Below are 23048 nucleotides of genomic sequence, written 5' to 3'. Positions count from 1 at the left end.
CGGTTCGGCCTCTCGCTTCAGACTCTCCCCCCTGGCGGTTCGCGGTTTACTGCGGCGATTCTTTCCTTCGACTATGCGGATTTATTCGCCGGGGAGCTGCGAAGAAGCGACGCGAGGACTGGGAAAACAGACCCGGCGAAATTTCGATCGATAATCCGCCGCGATTTACCGAACACGCTCGCGCCAGACGCTCGTGTCCGCGTTACGCTAGGCCGGACAGAGTTTGTAGAAAAATTAATGAGACTGGCTCGCTGGAAATCCTAATCTCCTCGAAGTAGCGCAGAATCTCGATTAGTTGAATTATTCCGAGAGACGTCGACGTTCGGATACTTTGATTTACGACGTTATTACTGCGGATTTTGTGCATTTATGGCAAAACTGGCTAAGGGTAATAATAGCAGTGACGGCATTAGAAGAATTAAAGAACATCATAATGTGTTTTGCGATTTATTAAAATTATTAACGGACGAAATTCATTTATTTCTAACCCGTGATCGTCGCAATTAACACATGAACCTTTTATTTCGCATAAAGATCCGCAGTGTAATCATTAGACTGCGGATCTTTATGCAAAATAAAAAATATTGGATTGATTGCAAGACACAGAAGTGAAATAAAAATTTCCTTCTTCTTTATACGCTGATGTCTTTAAATCTTTTTAATATGTTCACTGCATTAAATTGTGCTTACCCATTTTCGTCATAAATGCATAAAATCCGCAGGCTAGTTATCATTATACATGTATATACAGTTAGGAGCAAAATCAGAATAACTTTTTTATGAATAGACCAAACGACTTGAATTTCTCTGTAAGGCTAGAAGAATTAGTTTAGTAAATGACGTCTAAAAGATATGTTGGTCGGAATTGTGAAAAGCAATAGTAAAAATTGATATTTACGACTTTTTTAGCTGGGCCAATAACGAAAATTTAAAACATGTGTTTGGTCAACTCGTATAAATTGTATACGCTCCGAAAATTTCATTGAAATTGGTTAATTGGCTTACGAGTTATAAACGATCAAAAGTGGTAAAAATTGCAATTTTGCAGAATTTCCGGACTTTGTACCACTTCTGACCGTTTAGAACTCGTAAACCAATTAACCAATTTCAATGAAATTTTCGGAGCGTATATAATTTATACTAGTTGACCAAACACATCTTTTAAATTTTCGTTATTGGCCCAGCTAACAAAGTCGTAAAAATCAATTTTTACTATTGTTTTTCACAATTCCGACCAAATGCATTTTTTCAACATATAATATTTTTTAGACGTCATTTACTTAGACGTCTTGCCTTACAGAGAAATTCGAGTCGTTTGGTCTATTCATAAAAAAGCCATTCTGATTTAAAGTATGTGTGATCAGTTTTGCTGCTAACCGTAAATTTTCAATGTAGGCACAGATAAAAAAGTTAAAAATCGTGACCTATAATTTTATCCTCCGCATTCCATAGTAATTTCAAACTAATTTTATAAACATTTAAAAGATACTCAAGTCGCTTGATCCAATTTTAGAAAGATCGAAAAGCTTTTAAAGGGCGCTCGTTAAATTTTCATTAGGGATTCAATTAACCAAGTGTTTAGACACATTGAATTTGCGGTAAACTAAAATTTGCAGATAATTATCAACAATGTTGTGACTAATGACGTCCAATAATACAGTTGCTTGCATAAATAATTGTATAATAGATTGAATTATAATATTCTATATGTATATCCAATCAACCTGTGGTTATTTAAATTCAATTATGCAAAAGGACTGGTACTGATCTATATTCAAGCAACCAATTTTTAAATTGTTGCCACTGAAGTACTTATAAATGTATCCTGAATATACTTGAGTATGCTCGAGTATGCTTGAATATGCTTGAATATACTCGAATATGCTCAAATATGCTCGAATATGCTCGAATATGCTCGAATATGCTCGAATATGCTCGAATATACTTGAATATGCTTGTATATACAAGAATATACGAGAATATACAAGAATATACAAAAATATACAACAATATACAAGAATGTACAAGAATATATTTAGTAGAATATACCAGAACATACAGTGCTATGAATAATTATAAACTCACACTTATTTCGTGTATTTTTTCGTTATTATTTCGAAGAGTCCACTAAGTAAGTTTTACTACATTTATGATGAGGTAATACTACCTTGTCTATGTTAACAGTCTCTTGTTATCTCTTCTTCGTGCAATGTAGTAGCTGAATGTTTCAAAACAAGCAGATTCGAGCTGTGAATATTTATAAACTCAGTCGCTGTCCTCACATCATTCAGAACGTTTCTAAAGTTTTGTCAGATCTTCTTAGTGGTACATAGTAATATTACAGCAAGTCTCTAAAAGTATTCTTTTAAGGATCTTTGAAACAATTCTTTACTGTACAAAAAGCCGAGTGGCACGCAATTGAGTGATGTAGAAAAACAACGAATAATCGATTTGAAGAGCTGTGGGAAAAGTCAACGACAAATTGCGAGTATAATTAATAGATCCCAAAGTGTAGTTAAAAATGTCTTGAAAGTTGGTATTGAAAATTACGGGAAAATCGAGCGATTAGGACGACCTACACGATTTTCGTCAATTGTAAAACGTGCAGTGTTTTAAGGGAGATATTAAAAACTGGAACTTCTTCGTCTAAAATTGTGAGTCGATTTAACTTGAATTGTGATTCCAGTCTTGTAAGAAAGTGGGTTGCACATTCTGGAAGGTTTAAATATCAGAAATGTTTACTAAAACCGCCATTACAAAAGCGTCATATTGACACTAGACTAAAATTTGCCGCAATATTCATTCAAAAAAATAGCACGTGCAGACATGTTATTTGGAGCGATGAAAAAAAGTTTAATCTTGATGGGCCTGATGGTTTCAATTATTATCGGCACTATTTGAGGAAGGAAAAAAAGATCATATATGGTATAGTCGATGCGTTCGACCGACGAGTGTCGAGGCTTGGTGGGCGAAGATTTCCGATGATCGGCGACAAGCGCCGATCAACGGAAGAAGACGCAAGTGGACGATGACCGTTGGGAGGCGTTGGTCGTGTATCTTTTTGTCTTATGCCTTATGTCTTGTGTCGCGATGAGTGGGTGATTTTATGTACACAGTGTGTTTTCTTATCTAAATATATCTATCTATATATCCACTATTTACTATCTGGTCCTGACAAATCTCCTAGAAGACTACTACAGCTTCAGAAGTGGGATAAGAACGATCCGAACGATTAGAACGATTGCTGGCGTTAAATTGTGTAACGTGAATAGTGACCATGATATCTCTGAAAGATATCCCGAACATTTATGAAAACATTGGAAGAGGTGCGACTCAGTCGATTCGTGTTCTGCACAGGCTCGTATTCGAGCAAGATGGCGATCGAAACAATCGGAAGCGGCTAAGGCAGTTTACCGGTTTCACTTTTGCAAATGCGACCGAATTCGAGAGCAAGGTTACGTCGGTTGCGGCATCATTTAGTTTGAGCGAGTTGATCGGGATCACCGGCATACTGAATATCGACTCTGAGGGGCAAAAAGAAGAAATTGGACGACGGATCTGCCGGCATTTGTCCGATTTAGTATTATTGAAGGAAGCTAACGCAGAAGTCCTTTCAGAAGAGGAAACGGAGGACGAAGAATTGCAAGACGCGATAGCAGAGACAGCCGAACAACGCCGAGGTGATACACCGAAATTTGCGTTGAACTTTCGAGATATCGAAGACTCAATACGACCATTTAATGGAAGTGATGGATATCCCGTGGAAAGGTGGATGGAAGAGTTTGAGGAGAATGCGATGTCATTTGCATGGTCCGACCTGCAGAAAACTCTGTTCGCGAGAAAATGTTTGAAGGGATTGGCGAAATTGTTTGTGCAAGGGGAGAAGGGACTTTCATCGTGGGCACGATTGAAAAGTCGGTTACTGGAGGAATTTGCGACGCGGGTAAATAGTGCAGAATTGCACGAAAAACTGCGCACCAGAAAAATGCAGCGGGACGAATCGGTGCACGAATATTTTTTGAAAATGAAAGAAATTGCAGTTCAAGGATCGATTGAATCCGAATCGCTCATACAATATATTGTGGACGGGATTCCAGACGAGCCGATGAAGAAGGTTCATCTTTACGAAGCCAAGCACTTGAAGGATCTTAAGGAAAAATTAAAAATTTATGAACGAGTGCGGAATGTGGTTCGACCGTGGGTAAAGAAGGGATCCGTGGCACCGGTGACGCCGACGACCGGCGCGGCGAGCACAAGCAACGTGACGGGGAAGACGTATACGGCACCGGGATATGTCAAGCCGCCACTTCGATGCTTCAACTGTAACGAGGCGGGACATTTGGCCAACGCCTGCCCGAAGCCGAGAAGGAGTCCGGGATCGTGCTACATCTGTGGATCGGTCGAGCATCAGAAGCAGTCTTGTCCGCGACGTTCGGAGACGCCGAAAGAAGTGAGAGCAGCGAAGAAGAGCGAGATGAACACGCACTTGGTTCATCTAAGAGCAAGCGAGATAACTCCATGTTACACCGTCGAATTAATTTCAGACATAGGTAAGATCGAAGCAGTTATCGATACCGGAAGTCCAGTATCATTTTTAAGTCAGAGATTAGTCCCCGCGAATGTTCACTTAAATAATTATGACCGTACGTTGCGATTTGAGGGAGTGAATAGAAGCGCGATAGAAATATTAGGCCAGTTGAGGCAAAAAACATTAGTTTCGGGTTGCGAAGCAACACTCGATTTTTACGTGATTCCGGATCGGACGCTTAGTTGCGATTGTTTATTGGGTCGTGATTTTATTAATAATGACAATTTAGATGTTACGATTGGGAAAACGATTATTATTCGCCCTAGTTCGTTTGCGGAGATAATGAAGATAGATGCGATAGATGATAACATGAACAATGATGTTTTGAATAACATAAAAGTTAATCCGAATTTAGAGTACGAGTGGCAGGAAAAGGTAGGCCAAATTGTTAATGAACATTACGTGAAACCGAGTAGACCCGAACTTCCTGAAACAAAATTAGAAATGGAATTAATTTTGAAACCGAATCACCAACCCTTTTATTACAATCCGCGACGCTTATCGTACTGCGAAAAGAATGCAGTGACGCAAATAATTCAGGATCTATTAAGTCGAAAAATTATCCGTCCGAGCACATCGAATTATTGTAGCCCGATCGTGTTGATAAAAAAGAAAAATGGTCAGTACAGAATGGCTGTGGATTACAGAGATTTAAACAAGTTAACTTTACGAGATAATTTTCCTATTCCTAGGATAGATGATCAAATTGATCAATTGCGAAACAAATCGTATTTTACTCGGTTGGATTTGAAGGATGCGTTTCACCATGTATTTATGAAGGAAAACTCAATTAAATACACGGCATTTACATGTTTTATGGGCCAATTTGAATATCTACGTATGCCTTTTGGTTTGGCAAACGGTCCATCATTTTTCATGAGATTTATAAATACCGCATTTCGACAATTGTTAGATCAACAAAAAATTTTGATATATTTAGACGATATCTTAATTGCCACCGAAACAGCTTGTGAAAATTTAGAGATACTGGCAGAAGTTTTTAAGGTTGTAACCAGAAATTGTTTGGATTTGAAATTAGCAAAATGCGCTTTCTTGCTTACGGAAGTAGTCTATCTAGGCTATCGTATAGATTCACAAGGCATTAGACCGAGTGAAGAAAATCTAAAGGCTGTTTACGATTATCCTATTCCCAGAAATTGTCGCGAATTACAAAGCTTTTTGGGTTTAGTTTCTTATTTTAGGAAATTCATAAAAAATTTTGCAGTAATAGCAAAACCGCTGTACGACTTGTTGAAATCTAAGGTCAATTTCCGATGGGATGACGAGTTGCTAAATTGTTTCGAAAATCTTAAGAAAATATTAATGTCGGAACCTGTGTTAGCCATTTACTCGGTACACGCAGAGACTGAGCTGCATTGCGATGCTAGTTCACACGGATTCGGATCGGTATTATTGCAAAAACAATCAGATGGTAAATTCCACCCTATCTGTTATTTTAGTAAAAGAACTACTCAGGCAGAGAGTAAGTATCATAGTTTCGAATTGGAAGCATTAGCAATAGTCTACGCACTGGAGCGTTTTAGAATTTACTTACAGGGAATACCGTTCAAAATTGTGACGGATTGTAACAGCTTGAAATTGACTTTGGAGCGAAAGGAAATAAATCCACGAATTTTGCGGTGGTCACTAATTTTGCGGAATTATCAATACACGTTGGAACACCGAACGGGTGATAAACTGGTACATGCGGATGCACTTAGTCGCGAGTTTAGTGTATTGATCATTACAGAAAATAGTTTCGAACAAAACCTTTCTATTTTACAGAGTCAAGATCCGCAATTAAAAAAGCTGCGAGAGGAATTGCAAAATTCCGAAAATAAGTTTTACGAATTGAGCAATGGATTGGTCTATCGGAAGGTTAATAACAAACGGTTATTTTGTGTTCCATCTTCAATGGAGGAAAATGTAATTAGGACGAACCACGAAGAAGTAGGGCATCAAGGAGTAGATAAGACTCTCGAATACATTTCGCGAATTTATTGGTTTCCGCAGAAGAAACAGAAAATCCGAAAATGTATTGCGAATTGTTTAAAGTGTATTACGTATTCGGCAAATGCGAACCGGGTAGAAGGCATATTAGAATGTCCAGATAAGAATTCAGTACCGTTTTACTGCGTGCACGTTGATCACTATGGTCCGTTGGAACGTACAAATCACCGCTATAAATATGTTTTTGAAGTAATTGACGCATTTACAAAATTTGTAAAATTTTATCCGACCGTCAGTACCAATGCGGACGAGGTGATACGGCATTTACGAACTTATTTTTCCGTTTATAGCAAACCGTACAAAATTGTTTCGGATCGAGGCAGCGCATTTACCTCGAACAAATTTAAGGAATTTCTGTCAGAATTGAATATCCAGCAGGTGTTAATTGCGACCGCAACACCACATGCAAACGGTCAAATTGAAAGGATAAATCGTTCTCTCACACCGATGTTGGCTAAATTAAGTTCGAGCGCCGGTACATGGAATCAAGTATTAGCTGATGTGGAGTACGCATTTAATAATACGGTAAATCGATCTACGGGAGACACGCCGAGTCGATTATTATTCGGGATCAACCAAGTAGGTACTGTGTGCGACGATTTGCGTAAAGTGCTGAATGAACAGGATGTTGATGATCGTGAACTATCTACGATAAGAGAGAATGCCGTCGCGAAAATTCGTGCAACTAATGTATATAATAAGAAATATTATGATAAACGTCACAAACCACCAGTACAGTACAGTGTAGGCGACTATGTAGTAGTAAGAAACGTAGATGTTACGGCAGGAGTTAACAAAAAATTGTTACCAAGATTCAAAGGTCCGTATGTCGTCAAGAAAGTGCTTGACAAAAATCGGTATGTTATTTGTGACCTTGAAGGACATCAAGTAACGCAACTTCCGTTTGAGGGTATATCTTCACCAGAAAATATGCGAAGATGGGTGAAATCGGATGATGATAAAGGTTAAATGATGTAAATTTTTCACACTTCTGTCTCACCAGTCATATTTTGTGTTTATTTTGTTTTGTGTGTCACATTGTAAATGTTTGAGGATTCATATTGTTTATTTTGTTTTGTGTGTCACATTGTAAATGTTTGAGGATTCATATTGTTTATTTTGTATTATAATATGCGTTTCATATTTATTTGTATTCGTTAAATTCTATTGTATACGAGTAATATGCGTTAGTTTTGTGAGTTTGTGCCATGACGATTGAGGGCAATCGTCGGTCAGGTTGGCCGAACTATAGTCGATGCGTTCGACCGACGAGTGTCGAGGCTTGGTGGGCGAAGATTTCCGATGATCGGCGACAAGCGCCGATCAACGGAAGAAGACGCAAGTGGACGATGACCGTTGGGAGGCGTTGGTCGTGTATCTTTTTGTCTTATGCCTTATGTCTTGTGTCGCGATGAGTGGGTGATTTTATGTACACAGTGTGTTTTCTTATCTAAATATATCTATCTATATATCCACTATTTACTATCTGGTCCTGACAAATCTCCTAGAAGACTACTACAATGGTTGAGTTTATAATTATTCGCAGCACTGTACAGGGTGTTAAGAAATGTTTGGCCTTGGCAAGCATAGGCGTATTCTACATCTTCGGATCGATGGAGATCTGTAAAAAAAAGTTGCCGCAAAATTGTCCTTAACCTTGAATTTCAAGGACAAATTTTCTTTTTATTTTATTGTATTCTACGCATCATGAGGATAAAAAGTGTGAAAGGAACTATGGGTCAAAACTCAACCGTTCTCATAAAAAATAATAGTAGAGTTATTACTAATGAAGCATGCAGTTACTATTGTTGTTTATCTGTTGTTTATCGAAAATCTAACATAATCAATCATAATCAATATTACCTTCTGAGTCTTGAAAGATGTTCATCTTCTATTTCTTCTTCTAAGCCCAAGAACCGATCCATTCTGATTAATATTTCTTAATAGCCGAGCTTGACTGCCAGCTTCAATATGGCCAGCATTGTTTTGCAAACAGGTCTCTAATCTGTTCTGAATATTGTTTATAACTCGCTGATGTAAATTTGGTATACTTCGTAAATGTTGGAAGACATGCTCTATTCGAATTTTCAATTCTTCCATAGTTCTTATTTCGTGCCCCGATTTATATGTATATCTGTTGATTTACCGCTCCCCGTAAGAATCTAGCGAGGGTCACTCGAACTGTGTTTATGTGGCGTTCAACGCTATAGCGGTGTGTTTAAATTCTCGCCAGGACTGTGTCTATGTCAACAACTAGAAGTTCCATTTGAAATCCCCAATTTCTGTGAATAAAATTCATCTTGCAGCCGACAAAACTTCCGCATCAATTTTTGGCGAACGGTTGAGTTTTGACCCATAGTTCCTTTGACACTTTTTATCCTCATGATGCGTAGAATACAATACAATAAAAAAATTTGTCCTTGAAATTCAAGGTTAAGGACAATTTTGCGGCAACTTTTTTTTACAGATCTCCATCGATCCGAAGATGTAGAATACGCCTATGCTTGCCAAGACCAAACATTTCTTAACACCCTGTACATCTCGTCATCAAAACTAATTGTAACATTTTACAATCCCAAAACTGCAGGTTTCGCATTCGAACTCTGATATAATTGCAAACTATCTGCCAGAAAATCAGATAAGGAAATCCTCGAAAATCAAAAGTTCCTCGACGTTCGTTCCCGGGCTAATTCGCTGAGGTCGAGCACGGTGCTTGAAATAATATCGAAGATAATGCTAGATGACTGGTCTTCCAAGCAGTATCTTCGCTCGATCGCAACCAGGCCAGGGACTGGCTCGGTTACAATCAGCGGGGATCATCGCGGGAGAAACTTCGCTCGGAAGAATTGGCTTACGAAGTCGGGACTTCCGTTGTACTTCTGCTTCTCCGGAGACTCGTTTCCGATCAAGACCATCAAACGTTACTAATTACGTTTCCACGATGAACTTCCAGATATGCATCTGAACGCACCGCGAGGGGACGTGGCCGGGGATCAATTTGCTACTGTTGGAAGTAGGATTATGATCTTAATTTTCTTCGAAATTACTTTTCTCTTACGGCCGCTGCGAATACGATCGATACAGAGCAATGACTCGGTAATATTTTATTGCATCTTGCGGAACGATCAGATACATGATTCGCACGCTAACGAACGTCAGTAGGGTCCGAATGATGCAATCGAAGATAACACTTAAATAACAGTTATTAGCTTCCATATGTTGATTTGAACGCCACTTATCACTAGACTGTGAATGATACGCATTTCTATCTGATTTTATCGATCGCCAGGAAGAAACAGTCAAATTAGACGCCTAAGAAAGATTAACGAACGTTTCTGCTTGTGTTTTAATTACTGCACTCGTTAGTACCGGCTAGAAAATATTTGAAGATGTTAATTTATTAGTCCGAGCTGCGTAAACGCTCGTCGTAAATCGGAGCGGTTGCTAAAAGCAAATATAACTCTTCGATTAATTTGATCTGTGATATGCAATCGTAATTGAAATTAATAAGACAAAAATGTTGATTTATAGAAGAGTGTGAAGAAGTGTTTCACGTGATCGTGTGAAGCATAGTGTCTCGATAAGAGCAATTACAATCTTTTTTATTCCATCTAATTAAGTTCGTATAAATGTGGATAAATTTAGTGAAATATACAATATCCGGCGTTTGCTTATCGGGTCGAAAGATTAATTACCAGAACGATAAATAGTACATTTAATAAACGGTGATGTCCGAACGATTATATGTTAATATAGTTAAAGCTATAATTTGTGCATGAAATTATTGTGATTAACGGATTAAATTTATATCGATGATCTTCAATCTGCGCGATGCATCGGTCAAACAACTGTACATGGAACTTGCACGTCCAAGCGAATTAAATAAAATAGTTCCGATGCCGTGGTTTGATCATGTTTCCTTTATGCCCTTCGTTTCTGTCATTAACATTTATTATTTGCTATCGAATACGTTCGACTGTAAAGTCGACGCGGCTAATTGGAAATTTAACCGCTTCATGCGCACGACCCGCGTAATGGAAATAATGATAGATGCAGCCGCACCAGTGCTTGCATATAGATTCAATCATTTCTCGCCAAAATATTCTGTGGAATGCGGCGAATTGTAATTAGCTCAAAAATCATATCCATTACTGAAACATGTTATGATACGTCGATCGAACATTAAAATGACGAGAATGTAATATCAGTTTAATATTTAACAGCTTTTTAATTCGTTTCATTGAACTCGATTTTGTAAGGTACGAGTTATATGTCATGTGTAGTCGTGTTGCACAGATATTAAAAATGATTGACCGAGGTTCTTTAATGATTAAACATTGTATAATCTTTTAGAATTGTTATTTTATTCTTGTATGTTATATGGGAAAATTGTATTCAAGGATTAGTAACGGTTTGTTGAAAATTTATTCGACGTTGTTGATAATATTGCAAACTAGGTTAGAATTCATTAGTGATAACCTCGAAATTTCTGTGAAACCATTTGCCATTTCATAGTATATGTACAGTTAAATTTCACAGACTGGAAAATACATAGGTATAAAATGTACACCGAATAAAACAAGTAAAATAAAATGAATCATCACAATATTAATAAATTCGTCTCGTCTTGAAAGTTCTACAACAATTGTGTTCTAAACGAACGTTCTACAATAATTGCTGGACTGCGGATTGTATGCATTCATGGCAAAAATGTGCAGATCAATTGCACCAGATTAAAATGATTAAAAATAAATAAAAAAGAGAAATGCGGATTTTACGCATTTATTACAGAAATGAGTAGTTGAACCTACTAAAGTGGGAGGTGACGTTCCCCCACTGTTTCGAACGGACTAATTGATGGTGGGGGTCGTGTGGCCCGCGAGAAGAAGAAGTTGAACAGGCCTGTAAGTATACTGCCAGTCAATAATGAAAAGTCTGTTATTTACAATTTACACACATCGGTAGCAAACTAACAAATGCACAAGAATGTAATTATAAGTCATTATTAATCTACGAAGAAGGCGGATTGCATTTCAGGTCCCAGAGATCAGTCAAGTTAGAACACAAAACAACTTCTGCATCACGCCAAAAAGGGGGTAAACGAAATTTCCCTCAGACCCCGAAAGCTTTCGAAGTTCTTCAATGAAAAAAAGACAGGAACGCCCTCCACCGAGAAATATGTGTTTGCTGAAAATTTCTTCGGCTGACAAAAAAAACCGTCGTCTAATAAATATTCGTTTATAGCGAAACAATGCAACGGCATCTGGGAAGAAACGAGGCGAAGTTGCCTCGCGCCGACAGAAAGTTGGAATTTCTTCGGCCGTGTTCCATCGTTGTTGGACCTCTCACGAGTAATATACCGCGAATATTAGTTTCTCAGCTCGGGGGGAAAAAAATTACGGCAGGGGATGGAAAAGGGTGAGAGAAAGAGGGAGGGGGCGAATATAAGACGAAGGCAGAGAAATCGTCGATGCGCTTTGGGAATATTTCAAATAATATTTCCTCGTGGCCGCGTCCGTATATCCGCGGGTACTGCTTTAATTGGACGGATTCCAATCAGCACGGCAATCGAATCATGTATAGGACCCGGTGGTCGTGGAAAGCAATCTGCCGATAAAACGAACAAGGACGCCTCAATTTTAGCCGGGGAAATCGAAGATATCGGCTTGCCGGCCAACTACGCTTCATTTGCCCGACAAATTATTCGGGGGAAATAAATTTTACACGATATTTCCCTTCGTCTACGGCTGTTTAACCACTTTAAAAGAATACCGAGAGGATCCCAGCCGCGCTCGAGGTCTCTGGAATCGATCGAACGCGATTCCGGTCGAATCGGACTTCCAACGTCTCCACTTATACGCCACTTCAAATTTAGTACGCATCCCGAACATGAATAACTCCGGATGTAATCCTCGTGTGCTTATTGGGTGGAAATTCGGTCAATTTGTGCTTCTAAATGTAGGACGTTGTTTGGTTTATTTCTTGTTGCGCTGCACCTCGAGATGTGTGTGTTTGCTCGAGTTTTGATATCGTGAATAAAATAAAAGTCTATCGAATTGTTACAGCAGCAGGCTAACGATTTTATATTGGCACAGTTAATTGTTAACCCTGTTACACCCCTTATTTCATACATTATTGCTTTATGCTTTAAATCAACGAAGTTTGTTTCATTTTTCACAGCGAGACTGAACCCTCCGACGGCGAGGCCTATTTTGACCCAAAGTATGATAAGTGAAATTTTTTTTTTAAAACATAAATACTAGAAATGCATAAAAATTGCTAACATCAAGCAAAACGTTGCTTTCCCTTCTTTACTAACTTCTAAAAACTATAGACAATACATGGATATTTATTACTAAATTCTTCTAATCTCTGTACTTTCCCGAATCGCAGCCACCCATTTCTGCAATAAATGCGTAAAATCCACTGTCTAGTAATAAATCAAACGTAAAATAGGGAATAAAGTGTATGGTTGAAAAATAAAGCAGGTGTCTGCTCAATCCTTGTTTATGGCGTACAAATCTGGATACAACCCCTAATTCCTATATACTGAATGGCGCGAAGAATTCAAAAGGATTCACGAGGATCATAAGGATCATCCTGGATCGAGCTAGGGAAGCCAACAGTGAACACATCATTCAACTCACGTATATGCCGACTATAGAAAAACATACTACGACCCATTTAGCGCGTATAGTACTACACCAATATTAACTACGTTCCTTTTTATTAATTTCAACACCTTCACTGTTGTAATTAGACTGCGAATTTTATGCATTGATGTTTGGCTCCTGGTTCTTGCAATGAACCGAAAAAATTTTATCTTGCATTAATATCCGCGGTCTAGTTATTATAATTTGTCAACGATTGGACTTTTCGACATTTTCCGTGGACATCTTTCCAGAAAGTAAACGTAATGTGACAGCATGTAATAAATTTTAAACTATTCTCTAGAGAGCAGGCCTGGCCAATACGCGGCCCGCCGGGCGATTTTATATCTGTATTGAAACTTTTGTTTCTCATTGTATGTATACAAAACATATTAAATAAATGAAAATTTACATATGTCATTGTTATAATGCAAGTGCGACTACGAACTCCAGTTCTATATTTGATATAATTGAGTTACAGTGCAACAATGGAATGAAACAAATTTTTGCGTCCACATGAAAAATTAATTTTTACAATACTTATATTACATCCGAGAGATATTCCACAACTTAAGATATTTTGCACAACGAGTTGTAAGTGCTTTTTCGAAGATGAAATTTACAATGAGTTCATCACGTGCTTCATTAACTGACGCCAATTTAGAAAACCAGCTAAGATGTGCAACGTCGAACATAAATACAGATTTACAATAATTAAGTGAAAGGAAGGATAAACAAATATCTCATTAACACTTTGATCGTCCAGCGTAATTCGGCTAAGTTTCACGCGGGGCCCAAATCCGACCGTCAATACACAAAATGTAAACACAGCGAAAAGCGAGAATTCATGTTGTATATTCTATATATAAAATCGTATTTTTAATTAACTCGAACAAGAAGAGCGTCACCCATATTTGGGTGACGGGGTCCTCACGGAAGTATACCCGTCACCCAGATATGAGTGACGTGGCGATCAAAGTGTTAATGAAGACTCGAGAGTTAATTATATTGAATCATAGTATGACAATACAGTTTTATTCATTTTGTATTTGTATTACATTTTTCAAAAGCATGTTTACCTAAAGTGCTGCCCTCTGTAACGTTACGCGTCATCAAAGTGGCCGGTGCAACCATTAGGGTTGGCCAGGTCTGTTCTGGAGTCAGTACTAGACTTCAGAGACATCATCCTCAAAAGTTTAAAAATGTGCTTTCAAGTAGAAAAGCTCGTTGAGTACGACAATTCAGTTCGTGTTTTCGACGCGTCCCTTAACCGCCCTTAAGTTACAGATTATTCTCCATCACCACGGTGGCCCAGGAAAATATTATCCACCGCGAAGCCACCGGGATCATTAGGGAATGCCATGGCGTTCCATCTTCCGTCGACGACGTCATCGCATCGCCACACCACGCCGGTCGTCGTCGTTTCGACGGTTGCCCTATCAACGGCAATCTCCTCAGCGAATACACATTTTCGCGTCGCACACCTTCCTCTTGCGTAGAGGGAGCTCTCGACTCTGGGATTAGATTACGGCATAAGCGGCTTATTTATCGCTGCGGCGACGCGGGATTCGCGACTGCACCGTAATCAACGCGCCGAGAAACATTCCCTGAAACGCGTTCGCCCTCCCACGAAAATCCCGACGGTTTTCTCTCTCTCTCTCTCCGTCTCTCTTTCGTTCATCGACGCATCCCATCGTCGACGACACCCGACGGAATACCGTCGAGGAAAAGGTTTTTCGACGACGAGATTCCAGACACGCGTGGATCCGAAACGGCGCGCCGCGGAATTTACTGCGTCTCGTGTCGTCGCCGAGATTGTTCTCAGATAAGATTCGGTTTTTGATAAGCTCGCCACCCGGCTGGAAGCTACGTCGGTTTCGTCCCGACGATATATGTATACATGATTCTTCGAGGAATATGTTTTCCTCCGGTTACCGAGGTATTCGGTCGGCGTACCCTACTGGAAAATTACTGTTCCGAGTGTTCGGAGAATTAGACTGTTTTGCATTTTACCGAATACGTAATTTGGATCATCTATCAGAGATATTTCGTCATTTTTGAAAGTCTCGCTAAGTTCGCTGTTGAGGATTTTTTCGGGCGATTGCGAAAATTCGTGCCCGATTTTTGGAGATCCTGACACCTCCAGTTTTTACGAAGTTTGAATCAAATTGTACGAATCTGAATTGTAGAAATTGCTGGTGACTGTATAGAATTTCGAAATGGATGGAATTGGATGTAACCACTTATTTTTTATTTCCAAATTTTTTGTTGTTATTGAAATTTGTGGTTGAAATGGTGTTTTTCAGAAATGGCTGCAATATTCTAGTTTCAGATATTTTTGACGATTTGTTAGCTACTCTTTATACGTCATGTGATAATATGTACAGTGGGTGTAGAAAGTATTCGTACATCTTTTAAAAACTAATAACTTTTTTATAATTGTACCAAACAACCTGATTTTTTATAATCAACTAGAAGCATTGGTTTACGAAATGATATGCGAAAAAGATTTTCCAAATAATTGTAATTTACAAGGTTAAATGCAAAAATAAAAAAGGAATTTTTTAAAACTTTTTTTAGGGCCCTTAATAAAAATTTAAAAAATATATTTTGCAGATCTATGTTAGTTATACACATAATGAAAATTTCATCGAAATCGGATGACGCAGGAAAAAACGACACGTATGGAAAGATGGACGATTCTGTTTATTTTAAGAAGAAACTGATCAAAAGTCGTGTAAAACTTCGATTTTCACCATTTTTAACCGCTTGTAGCTCATATGTATGTTGATCGATTTCGATGAAATTTAAAGCATGTGTATAACTAACATAGATAACATAGATCCACAAAACACATATTTTAAATTTTCATTAAGGGCCCAAATAAAAAAGTTTTGAAAATTGCCTTTTCTGTTTCTGTATGTAACCTTGTAAATTATAATTTTTTGAAAATTTTTCTTGCATATCATTTCGTAAACCAATGCTTCTAATTGATTATAAAAAATTAGGTCGTTTGGCACGATTATAAAAAAGTTATTAGTTTTTAAAAGGTGTACGAATACTTTGTACACCCACTGTATATCTTTTAAAGGGACCTGATTTTATATGTTAAAAGAATTGTTGAATTTTCCTTATTTTACAATCGTTCATCTAGTCTCTTAAACCTCTTTCTGTATCGAAATATTCTAAAATGTTTTCTTTCCTTTCAATCATGCTGTGAACTGACTGATTTATTTAAGAAGTATTTACTTAAGAAATTTTGTTTGTAACAAGTTTTTTATTCAGTAAAAATCTAGGGTGAAATTTCCAAGAATTTTTTAAATGACTATTTCCGAGAAGCATGAGGGTAACAAAGAGTGCAATGAGAATTTTACATAGTATCTTGTTACAGCGAAGAGTTCTTATGTTATTGACGTAAGTAAGTGTGACTAACGAGGTCTTTATGCAAAATGGAAATTGTCTGCATCCATTATATAAAGCCGAGGTTGAATTCCTTCACCTACAAATTTTAATAAAATGAAAATGAGTTGTGCAATAAATGTACAAAATTCAAATTATTCTAAATTGTTCTCTCAAAAAATGTTAATGTTTAACATCACAATGCTCACTATTACGCGTTGACAATTAAATAACGATTAAGGGCTTTTTCCATTAAGTTTAACAATCGCGTCACTCGTTAATTGATTGTCAGATTAGTGAATGGCAATTCAATCTATGACGCGTACACTGTCCAATAATTCTGTATAGTAATTCGTATCTGTCATTTAATTATCCACAGAATGGTCTCATAATTGCATTATCAACGTGTTAGTATCATTTATTTATTGCAGATTGTTAACAATATTTAATAACAATGTAATTAGGTTCCATTGTGTCTGTAACGTAACAAACTCGTTGCAAATTTATATAATAAATCTATTTACTAAAAATATTCAATCAAAATCTTGTTTAATTTTTTTCTCAATTCAACTAATAACACTTTCGAATATTCGATTATATGTACATTTGTATAAACTGTGTTGTATTTTCATTGTCATGGTAAAATTTTCCAACGTGTTTATTAACATGTGTTAATAATTGTCAGAATAAAGTCATCCAGTTAACAAGTTGATTACCCAACCAGTGCCCTGAAAGCTTCTACAGAACCAACATACATATGTATCTATTGAAACTCAGAATGCAGAGTTAAAACTCACATTGACTTTTTTTATTAGGAAATCTCTTATGAGATTTATTACAACATAATGCATATCACAGAGTATATTGTATAATGAGAACATTAGTAACATTGTGAAAAGAAAAAAAGACCCACAGGCACGTAGGTTACATGTCTTTAGACTTTTCTTTTCGTCTTTCTAGATCCTACAGAATGCAATAAAATTTTTATAGAAATAAATAGAAAATTAATTTTTAAACGTATACGATAAACTATGTCACCCACACCCACGTGGTAATCCACGTGTTAATCAGAGTTGGGCAAAACTTTAATCAACGATTGACGAATAAATTTCTATTTCAATCGTTAATCGCAATTAGCAATTAATCTCCTAGTTTAGTCGTTGCAGATAACGATTAAATACTCACTAATTGTTAATTGCTTTTAACGATTAAATACTTATAAATCGTTAATTGGGAATAACGGTTAAATTTCTACTTCAGTCGTTAATTGCGATTAACGATTACATTCCTTTCAATTGTAATCGTCAATCGGATAATTAATTAATGATCAACTACTGAAATTTCGAAATGAAATACGGAATCAAAACTACAATATGAATATTGAAAATAATGTACACTAAGTTTATGTGTATTATCATTTGGTCTATGTATAATACAATCTCTGTGTACGTGCTTCTATGTTTTCTTTTTTCTATGATTTCTATTTTTAATCAACGATTGACGATTAACTCCATCAATCGACTGAATCAGTCTCCGATTTTTCGATGATTTCTTTTCTTAACCAACGATTGACGATTAACTTCATCAATCGATTGAATCAATCGTCGATTTTTCAATGATTACCTTTCTTAATCGTACACATTAATCAATCCATCTCGATTAAAATTTTAATCGATTAATGCCCAACTCTGGTGTGAATTAAGGTCATTATCAAATTTTCCGTTCTCGCACCACATCTGTATCAGTTCGTATCGGCCATCGAACATCGTAGTTTGCGCAATCGCGATCAAGTAGCGCTGAAATTCCCGATGGATTTCACCGCGATTACTCAATCTTATCGATCGCTATACAAACATCGGTGCCAATTTACCGGTGATCTGCGAGTAGAGTAGTCGAAGTACGACGAGAGAGGAGTCTCATTGAAAGAGCGTCGGCTGCGCGAAGGGAAAAAGAGTGGTTATCGTGGCCTCTAATTAATTCCATCTCCTCGAAAGAGTACCGGGGGGCCTGAATAAAGCTGTCGCGACGCGTAAACGCGTATCGAATCGATCCGGACTGATCAAACGAGCCATCACGAGAGTATCGCAACCTCTGCACGTCGATTAAACCAACGTATCGAATAATTGAACCGGATGGGTCGTTTACGGTAGACAGAGGGATACACATGCAAGTGCGGCGTGCCCGTCGATGAAACGACGGGGAAAATGGCGGCAACGAGTAAACGATAAAACACACGCGCGTTCTCTTCTTCTTCCCTTTCGAGGGACACGATGCATGGCGGGAAGAATAAGTGTCGTCGGTTAGGTGAACTCCCCTCCGACCCTGCAACACTTTTCCGCTCTCTTTCGTACACTTTCTTTCGCGATCCAACACCGAGACCACGTGGACTCTTCAAGAAACCAGAGCGAATTAAAATTCCGCGAACGCCCGCTCGCATGATCGCCAGCTGATACGTTCACGCAACACTATCAGCGAGCGGCCCCAGGCTTTTTCGAGGATGTTGGGAAACGGTTCTGTCACTGCCCCGGCGAACCGTGTACTAATTGACGCATTATTTAATACTAGAACTACCAACAGTTAAGACGAAACTTTTTCTACTAAAACCAGTCAAAATGACTGGTCTTTCAAAAATACGTAATAATAGAATATTTTTGTGTTTATTGATTTATTATACAAGGCACAGGAGACAAATAAAAATTGTACTCTTTTTTAAATATATTACATTGACGTACTTACAGTCGGTATACAAAGGATGCGTATACATTAAAAAATTACTTTTTCAAAATTGGACCCAACAGCTTGAGTTTCTTTTCAGACGTTAGAAGAGGTTCTTGGACGTTAGTTTACTAGCTATTGTGTAAATAATTTTTTTTTAATTGTTATTGGTCGCAATTGTGAAAGAAATGTTAAAGATCACGATTTTTAAATTTTTTATCTGTACCTATTATGAAAATTTAGATGGCGCCTTTGGTAGGTCTAAGTAAGTTATCTACTTGTATAAAGTTTCATCGAAATCGATCAAAGATGTTACGAAATATATAATTGATTGAAAATAGCAAAAATCGTAATTAGAATCTGCGATTTAAATGAATCGCAAACCGTAAATTCAAAGATTTTTACATCTTAAAATGCCCATAGCTTTTTTATCCGTCAACCAATATCAATGAAACTTTGTACATATATATATATAACTTACTTAGATTTACAAAATACATGTTTTAAATTTTCATTATGGGCACAGATAAAAAATTTAAAAATCGTGGTCTTTACTGTTCCCTTTGTATGTAATTGCGACCAATGACAAATACAACAAAAATTATTTACACATTAGCTAGTAAACTAACCCTTCTAACGTCTCAAAAAAACTCAAGCTGCTGAGTGCAATTTTGAAAGATTTATTCGTTTTTAAAAGGTGGACGATTACTTTGTACACCGACTGTAACTATTTATAACATGTCCGCTGCTTTAAATTGTACGTACCAATTTTCGTCATAAATACATCAAATCCAGTCTAATTATCGCTATAAAAGTTCAATTTCATTTTCACTTTATTCACTTTCAAGCAATTCCAGATCCTCGTTATCAGAGCATTCCATTCGTATATTGTTCACTTTTTACAACAATTCAGAGATTTTCAATCGTTTTGGTCCTATGAATTAGATCCTATTCCAACGACTATGGTACAAAAAATACAAAATGACTGAAAAACGTAAAATCTGAATGAAAGAATGAATAAACGAATGAAGCAAGATCTATATCGATCAGTTGACACAGTTTGTTCTCTAATCTGGTAGAAACGGTAACTACCTGGCCACGTGTATAAATACTGCGGTGCAGTTTGTGAATTATCGCGAATCTGAAATTGACTCAGGTGAGTGCACTTTTCGGGCCGAGACTCGAGACATAATGACCTCGAATCGTTGAAAATTTCAACATGCGCTATTAGACACTTGTAACATGTGTCTACACATCTACACATTTATATCTTATCTTCACGCAACTGTTTGCACGAGTTTTCCTTAGTGACAATTCTATAATCGAAATGGAACGTTAAGAATAACTGGAACTGACAAATAAATGATGTCTGGCAATCTGTAGCCCTTGAAAAATGTCAAACATGTTCCTAACCGATCGATAAGTACAGATACGTCATTGAAGACAACTATTACCACGAATCAGGTGCACCAGATTAAGACTTGTCTCCCACTCTATCCTTCCCCTTCTGCGACGCTATTCCCCCACCCTTCAGCCACGGCCCGGTCATGTGACGCGTTCAGAGTCGCGAGAGAGGGTATAACCATATTCTCCTCTCAATTCTATATATTTATTTTTCTAAATATATTAATTCCATGTATTTTTTTATTAGGAAATTTTAATAGAAGTTTATATGTACACACTGACGGAAGAATGAAATTGTGTTTGCCATAAATTTATAAAAGTAATGCTCAAGCTTATTATGGTACAAGTCGCTAAAATTGTCTCTGGATTGAACTATTAACCCTTTGCACTCGGTCGACCCCTCTGAGGCACCACTAAAAATTGTTGTATCATTATTCAAAATATTGTTTACATTATTAAATATATCGGTATCTAATCAATTACTAAACATTTAGATATTGTATGAGGTATTATACCAATTTCATATCCATCAAATTTCAAGAATCATAGGGAATGGAAATATTCTAGATCGGAAGAAATGTTTAATTTTCCAGTTAACATAGCTCCGCGTGCAAAGGGTTAACGTTTCTGTACATAAAGATAGTTGTAATCTTTTTTTATTAATTTTATTCTTCGAGTTTGCTAAAGGTAAACAATTGGATTAATTAAAGGTTATGTCACAGCCTCTCACAGAATGAATATTCATGCGAAAATGCTTGATTGGCATATCTTAAGATACATTTGGCACATTGTAATTAATCATGATATTCAATGTTGGATATCTTGAAAATTGATACGATTCATTAAATAATCCATTGAATTCTGATATTACGAATTAATTTTGCCTTTTTCTTTTGTTATCGGTGACCCAATTATCGCTCAACTGTCTCTTCAACTACTCATGAATAGAAAATGATCAACATATACCGACAGTCGATGAAGTTTGACATAACTATCCAAGTTAGTTCCATATTAGCGAATCTCTCAGTTAGCGAAACATCTCTACGCCCGAATGACTGTGATTCCAAGTTCGCTATAATTTAAATCTGATATTCGATCATTCATACCGTGATAATTTTGTAGACAATCTCTTCGTTAATTGCAACGATTAAAATTTGAGGGTGACACGTATTTTTTTTGAAAAAGAACGTTTTTAATTTATCGCAGGTTATCAAGTTATAAATTACAGGCTACTAAACGCGAATTAGCTTTATCATACGATTCGCCTTCGGCAATGATAACGAAAAGAATACAAAATTTCAAGAATGTTTACAGAACGGTGCATTCAATCTGTCGTGTATGCTGCTTGTAAATTCTGTGTGCACAAGTTGATAGCATTCGTATTCAACATTTCGAGAAAACAACGAATTTTGTAATTAACTTTTAAAACAGTTGTCTGTACGAAAAATCTGTATAAAGAATTCTGTAATAAAAATATGAGGTGATAATATCGACAAATCACGAATGTGTGCTCTGTAAAGATGAATACAATCGTGCCCCAGCAATGCACTTGCTATAACAAACAAAGATACTACTCACAATTAAATCAACGTATCTCTAAATCATGTAGCTAGAGGAATCAATGTAAACCTATCAGCATTGTGTACATTTCTCACACTTGTACAGCGCATAAAAGTTACACGAACGAATCCCATTTTATTCATACACGTATATTACTCATTTTGCATTAGACTTTCCCTGCATAAATCGTTGCACTGGCTGGCAACTTTGCTCTAGACTGTGGGTCAGGATCGGAGTAGCCACAGATGCATTTCACTCTACGCTGGAAGAAACCAACAAGTTCTAGAACTGGTTAGTCGATTTCAATGTGCCCTCCTGGTATCTTATACAAAACAGACGAAATTCATTCTCTGACTAAATTCAGAGTCGACTGAAAGTTGACTGAATGAACTTTTAATAGGAGATAAACCTAATCTATTTTTCCCTGAGCAATTAATTAGAAGAAACTCACAACTTCTAGAACGATTTATTTTAACACAACATTGTATTTTATGAAAATTAAACAGAATTCATTTTTTGCACAAACCTAACTTGTTATTAGAGACGAACCTGGTTTATTTTTCTAAATGAACAAGTTTTAGCAGAAACAAACAAGGAAACGTGATTCTCTGTATTTTATATAGATATCGACAAAAATGTATATTCTGATTATACAACTTACGTTTTCTATCTGAACAGCTGATACGAAGAAACTAGCAAGTTCTAGAACCAGTTTGTTTACT

General features: G+C 37.0%; 1 protein-coding gene across 4 annotated transcripts in view; it reads right to left on the bottom strand.

The window, feature by feature from the left end:
* Pgant9 (polypeptide N-acetylgalactosaminyltransferase 9) overlaps nucleotides 1-23048 on the bottom strand; it is a 498492-nt gene that overhangs the window by 386912 nt on the left and 88532 nt on the right. The window lies entirely within an intron of this gene.

This window comes from Lasioglossum baleicum, chromosome 8, assembly GCF_051020765.1.
Source record: "Lasioglossum baleicum chromosome 8, iyLasBale1, whole genome shotgun sequence".
NCBI lineage: Eukaryota > Metazoa > Arthropoda > Insecta > Hymenoptera > Halictidae > Lasioglossum > Lasioglossum baleicum.
Note: the sequence above shows the minus strand (reverse complement) of the source record. Positions and strands in the feature narration are given on the sequence as shown.